The following is a 12,642-nucleotide window of genomic DNA, read 5'->3' on the forward strand; positions in this document are numbered from 1 at the left end:
CGAGGCATAACGGCGGACGAGACGCGCTATTTCCACGTCATCGCCGCCCTCGGGCCCGGCACAGCCGCCCGAGTCGTGTCCGCCCTGCGGAACCCACCGGCCGACCACAGGTACGAGGCGCTCAAGCGTCGCCTCATCGCCACGTTCGGCCTCACAGAGGACGAATGGGCCGACCGCTTCCTGGACCTTCCCGAACTCGGCGACACGCGACCATCGGTCCGAATGGACTATATGCTGTCACTACTGGAGGACAAAGCACCGGACTTTTTATTTATTCCGGGTGCTCTTTCTGCGCCAGCTACCGGCCCAGGTACGCCTCGCATTGGCCGGTTCCAAAATAAAGGAACCCCATGCGCTGGCCGTCGAGGCCGAAAGGTTTTTCACGGCGTGTGACACGCGGGCGAGTTTCGGTGCGGCCGTGGCGGATCCCGGGGCTGATGCTGATGCTGCTGCACACCTCGTGGATCCCGAGGCTGATGCACACCTCGTGGCCGCCGCCACGCCCCGCCCACCACCACCGTGAAAGCCGCGGCCTCCGCCACACCCGCCACAAGCCTGGTGCCATTTCCACGCCAGGTTCGGCCACAAGGCAAAGAAGTGTTGCCCGCCGTGCTCGTTTGGCAAGTCGGGAAACGCCCGGGCCGATGCTCGATAGTGGCTTTGAGCATCGGCCTTTCCGGCAGCCTTCTTTTTATAACGGACACCTTGTCCGGGTGCCGCTTCCTATGCGACACAGGTGCGCAGGTGAGCGTTATCCCTGCCTCTACGTCCGACAAGCGAACCGCGGGCAGGGGCCCCGCGTTGCTTGCAGCCAACGGAACACCCATACGCACATTCGGGAAGTGCTGCCTCTCCCTGCGGTTCGGAGGGCAACGCTTCAAGTGGTCGTTCGTAACCGCCGGAGTGCCCATGGCATTGCTCGGTGCGGACTTCCTCTGTGCAAACGGGTTGTTGGTGGATGTAAAGCACAGACGTCTCGTCCAGGCCGAAACGTTCAGCTCGCTTGCTTGCGCGCTGAGAAGCTCGTTGAGCGGCTCACTGAGCAGCTCGCCAAGCGGCTTGCTGAGCGGTTCGGTCCCGGCGAGGTTGGTTTGTACGCTTCCGGCAGCGGACGAGTTCACCCGCCTCCTCGCCAGTTTCCCGGCCCCCACGCGGCCCACCTTCTCGGCGGTGGCCGTAAAGCACGGTGTGGAACATCACATACCCACCGTCGGGCCACCGGTCTAGGCCCAGGTTTGCCGCCTCGAATCGACGAAGCTCGCGGTGGCGAGAGCGGAGTTCGCTACGCTGGAGCGGCTGGGCATCGTGCGGCGCTCCAAGAGTGCTTGGGCGTCGCCGCTACACATCGTGCCAAAGCCTGGCGGGGGATGGCGGCCGTGCGGAGACTACCGCCGCCTCAACGATGCCACCACACCCAGACCGTTACCCGGTCCCTCACATCCAAGACTTTTCCGCCCGGTTGGCGAAAATGTCCTGCTTTTCTAAGGTGGACCTCATACGCGGCTACCACCAGGTCCCCGTCAGGCCGGAGGACATCCCGAAGACGGCCGTCATTACGCCATTCGGCCTCTTCGAGTTCCTTCAGATGCCCTTCGGTTTGAAGAATGCGGCTCAGGCGTTCCAACGTCTGATGGACAGCGTCTTGCGCGACCTGGATTTCGTCTATGTCTACCTGGACGACATCCTCGTCGCAAGCGCGTGCCGTCAAGAGCACCTCCGCCATCTCCGCACGCTCTTCGAACGCCTGGGCCAGCATGGCCTGATCGTGAATCCCGCCAAGTGCCGGTTCGGCGTCGCCGAGATCGACTTTTTGGGACACCGTGTCACCAGGCACGGGGCCATCCCCTTACCAGCAAAGGTGGAGGCGGTCAAGGGGTTTCCGCACCCCCACACGATCAGGGGGCTCCAGGAGTTCCTGGGCATGGTGAACTTTTACCATCGGTTCCTGCCCCGCGTCGCCCAGCTTCTGCGCCCCCTGCACGAGGCCCTCCGGGGGAAGCCGGGCAAAGGTGACGTTGTTTGGACCGAGCAGATGGACGCGGCGTTCGCGGGCGCGAAGCTCGCCTTGGTTAACGCCACCATGCTCGCGCACCCGGCGCCCGATGCACCGATCGCCCTCACCACCGACGCGTCGGACTACGCGGTGGGCGCGGTGCACGAGCAATGGGTGCGTGGAGCTTGGCAACCGCTGGCGTTTTTCAGCCGGCAGCTTCGCCCGCATGAACGCCGGTACAGCACCTTCGACCGCGAGTTGCTCGAGCTTCACCTGGTGGTCAGGCACTTTCGCCATCTGCTCGAGGGCCGTTCGTTCACGTCCTTCGTCGACCACAAGCCCCTGGTCTTCGCGATGGCCACGGTCGCCGAGCCGTGGTCAGCCCGGCAGCAGCGTCACCTCTCGGCCGTGTCCGAGTACACAACGGACATCCGGCACGTCGCGGGGAAGGACAACCCGGTGGCGGATTGCCTTTCCCGGTCCGTCGCCCACGCGGTCCACCTCGGCATCGACTATGCCCGGATGGCGGCGGACCAGACCACCAACCCCGAAGTCCAGGCCTTGCGGACCGCCGTCACGGGCCTCCGCGTCACCGAGGTGCCGTTCGACGGCGCGGGCACAGCCCTCTTGTGTGACGTCTCCCTCGGGCGGCCTCGCCCCATCGTGCCCGCGGGCTGGCAGCGCCGGGTTTTTGATGCCATCCACGGCCTGTTCCACCCGGGCACGAAGGCCTCCCAGAGGCTGGTCGCCGACAAGTTCGTCTGGCATGGCCTCCGGAAGGTCGTCCGCGATTGGACCAGGACGTGCCTTGCGTGCCAGCGCGCGAAGGTGCACCGCCACACCCAGTCCCCGTTGGCCCCGTTTACGGTGCCCGAACATGAGTTCGACCACGTTCACGTGGACTTGGTGGGACCTCTGCCCCCCTCGCAGGGTTTCACCTACGTCCTCACCATGGAGGACCGCACCACCCGGTGGCCGTGCCTTTGGCGGCGACGACGGCGGCGGACGTCGCGCAGGCGTTCATCGCCACCTGGGTTGCCTGGTTCGGCGCCCCCTCGGACATCTCGTCCGACCGCGGCCCCCAGTTCACCTCAGAGCTCTGGGGCGTGGTCGCGTGGGGGCTCGGTGTCCAGCTGAACCGTACCACGGCCTATCACCCCCAGGCCAACGGCCTGTGCGAGCGTTTCCACCGCTCCTTGAAGGCCGCGCTCCGGGCCACCCTCCGCGACGGCGGCTGGGTCGACAGGCTCCCCTGGGTCCTGCTGGGCCTCCGGACGGCGCCCAAGGACGACCTGCGCGCATCCGCGGCGGAGTTGGTCTTCGGACAACCGCTGCGGGTGCCGGGCGAGTTCCTCCCCGACTCCACGGCACCATGGTCCGCGGCGCAGCAGCATTCCGCGCTGCAGGAGACCGCCCAGAGGTTCGCCCCGGTGCTGACGGCGCACCACGGGCGCCCGCCAACGCATGTCGCCCCGGAGCTTCGCACGGCGGAGTACGTGTTCGTCCGACACGATGCCCACCGGACACCGCTGCGGCCCCCATACAATGGGCCCTTCCGCGTGCTGGAGAACGGGGCGAAGCACTTCACCCTGGACATCGGCGGTACTCCTGACCGCGTTTCCATTGACCGCCTCAAACCGGCCCACCTCGACGTGGACCACCCCCCGCCAGTGGCTCAGCCCCCGCGTTGGGGCCGCCCCCCGGCGGGCGGACCCCTGGCACCGCCCAACCCCGCCGGCACGCCGCCCCCCGGTGGCATCCCGGCATCCCAGACACCGCCAGCCGCCAGAGGGCGCTTCGGCCGGGTCATCCGTTTGCCCCGCAAACTGACCCTTCAGGTGCGCGGGAATTCTGGGGGGGCTCGTGTGGCGGACACGATGGCTCGCTGGCGCGATGACATCATTCCGCGCACCAAGAGGGTGTCCGCCACGCCCGAGGGGTAGGCGTGGCCTCGGGATATACACGGGGCTCACAGCCCCGAGCACGGCAGTGCTATAGTTTGAGCTTTCAAATAAAGACGCTTTCAGTTACGTACGTTGTTGCTTCCCTTATTGGCAAAAGAAGACGTGCGCATAAACCGCACTACAGTAAGATACTTCTGCTCCAACGACAGACAGCAACATCTCCCTCTTTTTGTTCTCATCGGTGATCTGGTTCTCCTCACAACAGAACGAATGTCTCTCAATGTAGGCTTCCCAGAACTCTCTCTCCGGCTGAAAGTGAAACTCGTCCAATTTTCCATAAACCGCCATTTCAAGAATGTAGTTTTCCTCGTCGCCAATTATGTAATGTCCCCAGGATCCAGTATCACTCATTGAAGTTCATTCACAAAAGTTTATTGCAAGCGAAACCCAAAATCATTCAGCAGGCAGCAGCAACCACAGCAAACATGTTTCAAATCGTGATCGATACACTATGATCGTGATGATCGTGATCGTGAATCGTGATCGATAATTGTGTTCACAATCGCTATGTCGTATGTACTCCCGATACGTGTACCAAATTCCAGATACGTGTAACTGTACCAAATCAACAGTTAAAAGGATTTTGAGCCGATAGCTGTTCCGGCCTTGGCAAGATCGATGGAGACAGCGATCTGTTAGCGTATTCACTGCCCAAATAGCTATGTGGAATTCTCTCATGTGGAGATTAAACATTACGGCTGTTACGGCCTTTGCAAGATCGATGGAGACAGCGTTTATTATACTTTTAATGAAGGACACTGTCTCAAGCCCCAGTCCCCATCACGGATGGGGCTCAGCGGTTTACCCGAGCCTGACGGCGAAAGGCAAGGTACACGCTGGCCTGTCCAGTGTAGCGCGCGTGCGGCCCCGGACATCGCAGGGCATTAAACGTTCATTAAACATGAAACGTTCATTAAACATTAAATGTTCATGAAAGGATTACGAAACGAAAAACATTACGAAATTACGTTCACACCATCACGTCAAACACTACCGTGAACACATACATCGTCACAATGGACATTATGCAAACGCGAATGTTATGCGGGAGTCCAAACCTGAGAATCCTGGAGACCAGTGCCGTATATTAACAGAGTCTGGCCAGCCTTTGATCTGCTCAACTACCGCCGTGATTGGTCGAGACCGCATCACGTGGTTTACAGGCGCCATTTTGCATACCACCTCAGCCGAGCAGCTTTCCCGCTGCACCCATTCCGTGCCATTGCTTCGTATCGTTGCATATTTCATTTGAGTAATATTTCAATAAAATCAACCAATATGGTGTGTTGTGCCGCTTGGGGATGTTCTGTTAGACCAGGACAAGGTCGTATAATGCACAGATTTCCTCGAGACAAGGAACGAAGTGCTATTTGGGTGGTTAAAAGCCAGAGAAAGCCTCAGTGGTAGGAATTTAGTGCAGCGACTTGTCAAGCAATGCAATGACCTCGTGTCAGATATTGACGTTCCCAAATGTCATGATGCCAAAAACCGCCTGTTAGTGAGATTCTTCACTGTCCGTTTGTATATTTTTGCAAGAGGACAAGCACACAGCCGTAAAACGCAACGTAAGTTACGACCGGAGAGCATGGCAGCAAAAGTATGGCAATGTGAGCGCTTGTCAAGAAATTGAAATAGGATATATGTACAGTCACGTGAAAAAGTAAGTACACCCCATGTAAAGTTTAGACTTTTTCAACATATTTCAACATACAGCTATTTGATCTTCATTTCAACAATATTGATAGATAAAGGCGATATAATATATCAAATATCATGAAACATTTACATTTTGTAGTCCATTGTATAATTTAAATAAACATAAATGCAAATTTCGCATGTGGAAAAAGTAAGTACACCCCGACATTTATCACTACTTCAAATACCTAAAATTAGAATCAGGTGCACCAGCTCAGGTGCAAATGATTAGAACATCGTCAGAGAGGATCTTGGAGGAACCTGTCTTATTTAAACCTCAGACATTTAGTTTGGTTTGCTCTTTGTTGTTGACGTGTGCGACGTCACCATGCCTAGATCAAAAGAGCTCTCTGAGGCCTTCAGAAAGAAGGTTATAAATGCCTGCAAGTCTGGGAAGGGGTTTAAAAAGATCTCCAAACAATTTGAAATCAATCAATCGACTGTCCGGAACATTATCTACAAGTGGAGAAGATTCCAAACAACTGCCAACTTGTTCAGGCCAGGCCGCCCCAGCAAGTTCAGCCCGAGAGCGGACCGCAAGATGCTGAAAGAAGTCTCGAAGAACCCCAGAATGTCATCACAGGACCTAGAGTAGCTCTTGCCACTGTTGATGTCAAAGTGCACGAGTCCACCATTAGAAAGAGGCTGCACAAACTTGATCTACATGGGAGGTGTGCCAGGAGGAAACCTTTGCCGTCCAGAAAGAACATCAGGGCAAGACTAAAGTTTGCCAATGAACACCGAGGCAAAGACCAGCACTTCTGGAACAATGTGCTCTGGACAGATGAGTCAAAGGTAGAGCTATTTGGCCATAGTACCAGAAGACATGTTTGGCGAAAACCAAAGACAGCATTTGATGACAAGAACCTGATACTAACTGTAAAGCATGGTGGTGGAAATATTATGGTTTGGAGCAGCTTTGCTGCATCAGGGCCTGGGCAGCTCACCATCATAGAATCCACTATGAATTCTTCATTATACCAGAGGGTGCTTGGGGATAATGTGAGGCCATCTTTCGGAAAGTTGAAGCTCAACCGAAGGTGGAACTTGCAACATGACAATGACCCGAAACATACCAGTAAATCTACCAAGGAATGGCTGAAAAGAAAGAAATGGAGGGTTCTGGAATGGCCAAGTCAAAGCCCGGATCTAAATCCCATCGAGATGTTGTGGGGGGATTTGAAACGAGCTGTGCATGCAAGAAATCCCTCAAACATCGCACAGCTGAAAGAATTCTGCATGGAGGAGTGGACAAAAATTTCTCCGAGTCGATGTCAGAGACTGGTAGACAGGTATAAGAAACGCCTACTTGAGGTTGATCCTGCCAAAGGGGGCAATGCCACCTATTAGAGCCAAGGGTGTACTTACTTTTTCCACATCCAAAATTTGCATTTATGTTTATTTAAATTATACAATGGGCTACAAAATGCAAATGTTTCATGATATTTGTTATATTTTATCACCTTTATCTATCAATATTGTTGAAATGATCAAATAGCTGTATGTTGAAAAAGTCAAAACTTTACATGGGGTGTACTTACTTTTTCACGTGACTGTATATACACGTACACATTTGATATATATATATATACGTATATATATATATATATATATATATATATATATATATATATATATATATATATATATATATATATATATATATTTTTTTTTTTTTAAATCTAAATATATCACCAAGGTTATAATGTTTAATGGCGGATTTCTTCAAGAATAACAAATAAACAATGTACCTCTGAGTCTGTTTACTTTTTTTATTGCTGATCATGGTGCGAATCAAGTTATAACAACATTTGTGAACCCAAGCTAATGAATAAAATAATAGACATTGTACTTTCGTAGCATTATGGGAATATTGTATGTTACGTTTCCAGATAATAGATGAAAACTAGTATACAAGCTCCATTTTATCAAATTACAATTTCATGCCAAGAGAAATAAAATTTATCAGTATGCTGTATGCAGCTGACAATAAATCGTGTGCCGCGACAGGCAAACAATTCGTGTGAATAAATGACGCCGCTTGCAGATTTTATTTTTCCAATAACAAACAACACGCCACTTTAACTTGAATTAGTTGTTCCTCATTAAATCTGCGACCAAACAGTAATAACATCGATTCCCTCGTCACAGAACTACAGGATTGCCACAGCTGACATACATCTCGCAGTGCCAGTGCGCAAAGTTAGGTATGCAACATGGCGCCAGTATTTCAGTTGGCCAGACTCTCAATATACACGGCACTGGTCTGACTGATCAGTGCATCTTCAGCGACTCTGCGCAGTGTCAAAAACAGGGGCACTGTACCTCCGCAGAGTCGGATGCGATTCTGCTCAGGTCACATGTACAGGTCAAGAACTGGCTGTACACGTTTCAGTGGTGGAGTTTCATTGTACACAACATCAGTGATATTCCAGGATGCTCCTCGATTTTACTCGCACTCAGTTTCTTTGGGATTCCCATGATCTGTGCCGTTCTCCACTCGTCAGGAGGTTCTGCTCTGTTTAAAAATGTTCACGATTTAGTCGACCGGCCAAACGACCAAAAAGGACTTTAACAAAAAGCCCTGTTGGCAACAAATTCATCCGCAGCTCAATGGAATGCTGGCTGCTCTCCCCTCTGGGCTGGTGCTCATTCCTCACACCTAGCTCGTCCTCACGCTGTTGAAACCAAAGCTTTCAGAATCATTGGAATCTCCCGCGATGAAGCTAACTCCGAGGGCCTTTCACTCACTCACCGCAGGCAGGTTGGTGGTCTTTCTGTCTTCTACCGACTCCTCTCCAGCCTTGCTGCCCCAGCTCTCTATGGCCTCTGTCCCCCAAATATTCCTACAGGTGAAACAAGTTCTGCCAGCAACCCACTTATGGCTAAACTGCCAAAATCAAGACTCTCTGCTCACCTTCACTCTTTCATTCCTCTTTACTCCCGCCTTTGGAACAAACTCCCTCACTCTCTTCAATCCCACTCTTCCTCCAGGTCTTTAAACCAGCTGTTTACCACCATCTGTTATCTCCCCCCATCCAAAACCTTGATCTTTTCTACCCCCGTTTTCACCCCAGATCCACTTTTCTGAAATTCCAACTTCTTTCCTGGAAGTCCTAGCAGTGTCCATGTGTTTTATACATCTCCCCCCCTCCACCCCCTTCCCATGCCCCTCCCCCCAGGCCCTCTTCCGATGTCCCTGCTCTCAAATGTTGTACTTGTGTGCTTCACCCTCTCTCCCCATCTTGTCTCCCGCTCACTTTATTTCGTCGTATGTACCAGTTGTTTTTTTTTGTCATTGTTAGTTCTTACACGAGGCTCGGTCTTGTATACAAAAAAATTAAATTATTTGTTAGAAGCTGGCATCCATGCCTAATGTGTGCAAGACCTTACTCCACAACATAGGGGTAGATGCCAAGCTCAAAACCATGTTTTTTCCCCACACACAGTGGTCAGTTTTGACTACAGGTGACAAAATTGACCATTTTTCAAACAATTATAATCAGAATGACGATGACTTTCCAGAACCGTGACCTATATGGACCTAGCGGTATTTTAAAGTAATTTGTAACTTGAAAAAGATTCGGAATCTTACTATAATTCACCAAATGTCCGTCAGTCTGTCTGCCCGTTCGAATGTACCGCAAAAACGACAACCAATCGCAACGATATTTTGGGTGGTTAATCCTGGGATCTCCTGGAGTAAAATAGGCCATATTGTTTTTCCAATTTCAGCTTTGGCCTCCAGCATTCTCAGGTTTGGACTCACGCATAACATTCGCGTTCACATAACGTTCATTGTGATGATGTTTTCATTGTGACGATGTTGTTTTCCCGGGTGCCGCACAAACGGCTGCACCGATCGTTGCACAGCTGCACCGATCGGACTCGGTGACCTCGGACAAAGACCTTTTATAAGGACACGGGTTGAATTCCACATAGCTAATTGGGCAGTGTATACGCTAACAGATCGCTGTCTCCATCGATCTGGCCAAGGCCGTAACACCTATTGGCTCAAAATCCTTTTAAGTGTTGATTTGGAAGTTTTTACAATGAAGGAAATACGTATCGGGAGTACATACGACATCAGGAGTACTAACTGCACGCGGCTTCAGTATCAAGCTTAAATCTGTCATGGTGGATCTGAAGAGCGGAATGCTTGGAGAAGTGGTGGGCTACTTCGGCATGAAGGAGGATCAGAAACGTGGACTCCCACACTGCCACATCCTGCTGATACTTGCTCCCGCATGACGTTATTTTCCCGGGTGCCGCACAAACGGCTGCACCGATCGAGATTTAACGGATGTTTATATAAATCGTTGAAAAGAAAAAAAAGCCTTCAATTTCTGATATTTAGCCTTTTCATTTGGGCCTCCCAATTGAAGCCCCGCCCATAGGGCGGGTACCGTTGCTCGTTACATGATATAAATACATAGATTCTGGAAACAAAAATGAGTGTTTCTCTGAATTACATCAACATGTTTGGAACATTAAAAAACATAACGACCTTATTTTTGCCAAAGTGGAATGATTTGTTAAATTTTAACACATCAACGGTTTGGTAACATAAAAATTAAACGATATATAATAAAATTCCTCTTTGCCGGCAACGAATTAGACGACAGTGGAATAGGTATCATCAATAACCTGTCAATACCGGTATTGCAGTGATGTTGATATCATGAATCACCTGTGATAGGTACGATGTCTCACAACCTTTGCTGCCTCGGCCAATATCAATGAACGTCTGGTTACTTAGTCCACGATTTGTCCGGACGGAAAGCAACGATCTTCAGCATTAGAGATGTCCACGATTTGTCCGAACATAGCACTTGCGGTTAGCTCGACAGGAACTTCGTCTGACACCCACAGGATATTATCTTCGCACAGGCCTTTGGGATTGGTGGGATTCGAGTTCACACCATTTGGCCAGCCCAGTCTGAGCCTTTACCATCCTCCCACACGGATGGGTCTTCAGTGATCACAACTGGAATACCTGATTGTAGCCAAATCTTGGCTTGGTAGTTTGACCGTTCCCATTTGGGTGTATAAAACCAGCCTTGGAACCAATATGTTGGTGCACGTTTTCTCTGCTGAAACTCTGCTGTCTGTAGAAACTCTGCTGTCTTGACAAATATCGAGATGGAGGGATTGCATTCATACTAAAACATATCCGGTGGTATTTGTTCCAAACTTCGCCCATGTCGAAGACATGACCCAACGAGGCAACGATAACCCATCCTGTAGCTCGACAAGGTCGGCGAAATGAGTACCAGGGTACTGGGTCCTCTCTTAAGGAGGTTGGTGGCAGGATTTGCACTCCGGCCGCCGTAAAACACCTCATTCCTTAACACACAGTGGTGTGTGTGTCGGGCCAGTGCTGAGGAGTTGTCCAAGAGTATATAAATACGAGTGGGGTCACCCGTAGGAATCCCACGGGCATGGACGTGTGTGACATTTGGACATCTTGATTTCGATGCTGAACATTAAATTTTACAAAATGGTTACTGGCAATTCATCAGATCTAGAAATGGTGTAATGAACACAATTTATTTATTTCACATAATATGTCACCCCTCACTCCTCTCCACCTGACATCCTCCTCTCTCCACCCTCATGCCTCTCCAATCCCACTCCTCCTCACACTCCCCTCCAACACCTCCTCACACTCTTCTCCAATACTTCCTCACACTCCTCTCCAATACTTCCTCACACTACTCTCCAATCCCTCACACTCCTCTCCAATCCCTCACACTCCTCTCCAATCCCTCACACTCCTCTCCAATCCCTCACACTCCTCTCCAATCCCTCACACTCCTCTCCAATCATTCACACTCCTCTCCAATCATTCACACTCCTCTCCAGCTCCTCCTACTCCCCTCCAATCGCTCCTCACTCTCGTCTCCAATCGCTCCTCACTCTCCTCTCCAATCGCTCCTCACTCTCCTCTCCAATCACTCCTCACTCTCCGCTCCAATCGGCCCTCACTCTCCAACTCCTAGCTCCTCGCTCTCCAACCCCAAGCTCATCGCTCTCCAACCCCTAGCTCCTCGCTCTCCAATTCCGCGCTCCTCGCTCTCCAATTCCACGCTCCTCGCTCTCCAACCCCTAGCTCCTCGCTCTCCAACTACACGCTCTCCAACCCCACGCTCCTCACTCTCCAACCCCTAGCTCCTCGCTCTCCAACCCCTAGCTCCTCGCTCTCCAACTCCGCGCTCCTCGCTCTCCAACCCCGCGCTCCTCGCTCTCCAACCCTTAGCTCCTCGCTCTCCAACCCCTCGCCCCTCACTCTCCAACCCCTCGCCCCTCACTCTCCAACCCCTCGCTCCTCACTCTCCAACTCCTCGCTCCTCACTCTCCAACCCCTCCTTCCTCACTCTCCAACTCCTCGCTCCTCACTCTCCAACTCCTCGGTCCTCACTCTCCAACTCCTCGGTCCTCACTCTCCAACCCCTCGCTCCTCTCCAATTTCTCGCTCCTCTCCAACCCCTAGCTCCTCACTCTCCAACCCCTAGCTCCTCACTCTCCAACCCCTAGCTCCTCACTCTCCAACCCCTAGCTCCTCACTCTCCAACCGCTAGCTCCTCACTCTCCAACCCCTAGCTCGTCACTCTCCAACCCCTAGCTCCTCACTCTCCAACTCCTCGCTCCTCACTCTGCAACCCCTCACGCCTCTCCAATTCCTCGCTCCTCTCCAACCCCTAGCCCCTCACTCTCCAACCCCGAGCTACTCACTCCCCAACCCCTAGCTCCTCACTCCCCAACACCTAGCCCCTCATTCTCCAACCCCTCGCCCCTCTCTCCAACTCCTCACTCTCCAACCCCTCGCTCCTCACTCTCCAACTCCTCGCTCCTCACTCTCCAACCCCTCGCTCCTCACTCTCCAACCCCTCGCTCCTCACTCTCCAACTCCTCGCTCCCCAACTCCTCGGTCGTCACTCTCCAACCCCTCGCTCCTCTCCAATCAATTTCTCGCTCCTCTCCAACCCC

Source organism: Myxine glutinosa, chromosome 14 (genome assembly GCF_964187855.1).
Source record: "Myxine glutinosa chromosome 14, kmMyxGlut1.1, whole genome shotgun sequence".
In the NCBI taxonomy this organism is placed as follows: domain Eukaryota; kingdom Metazoa; phylum Chordata; class Myxini; order Myxiniformes; family Myxinidae; genus Myxine; species Myxine glutinosa.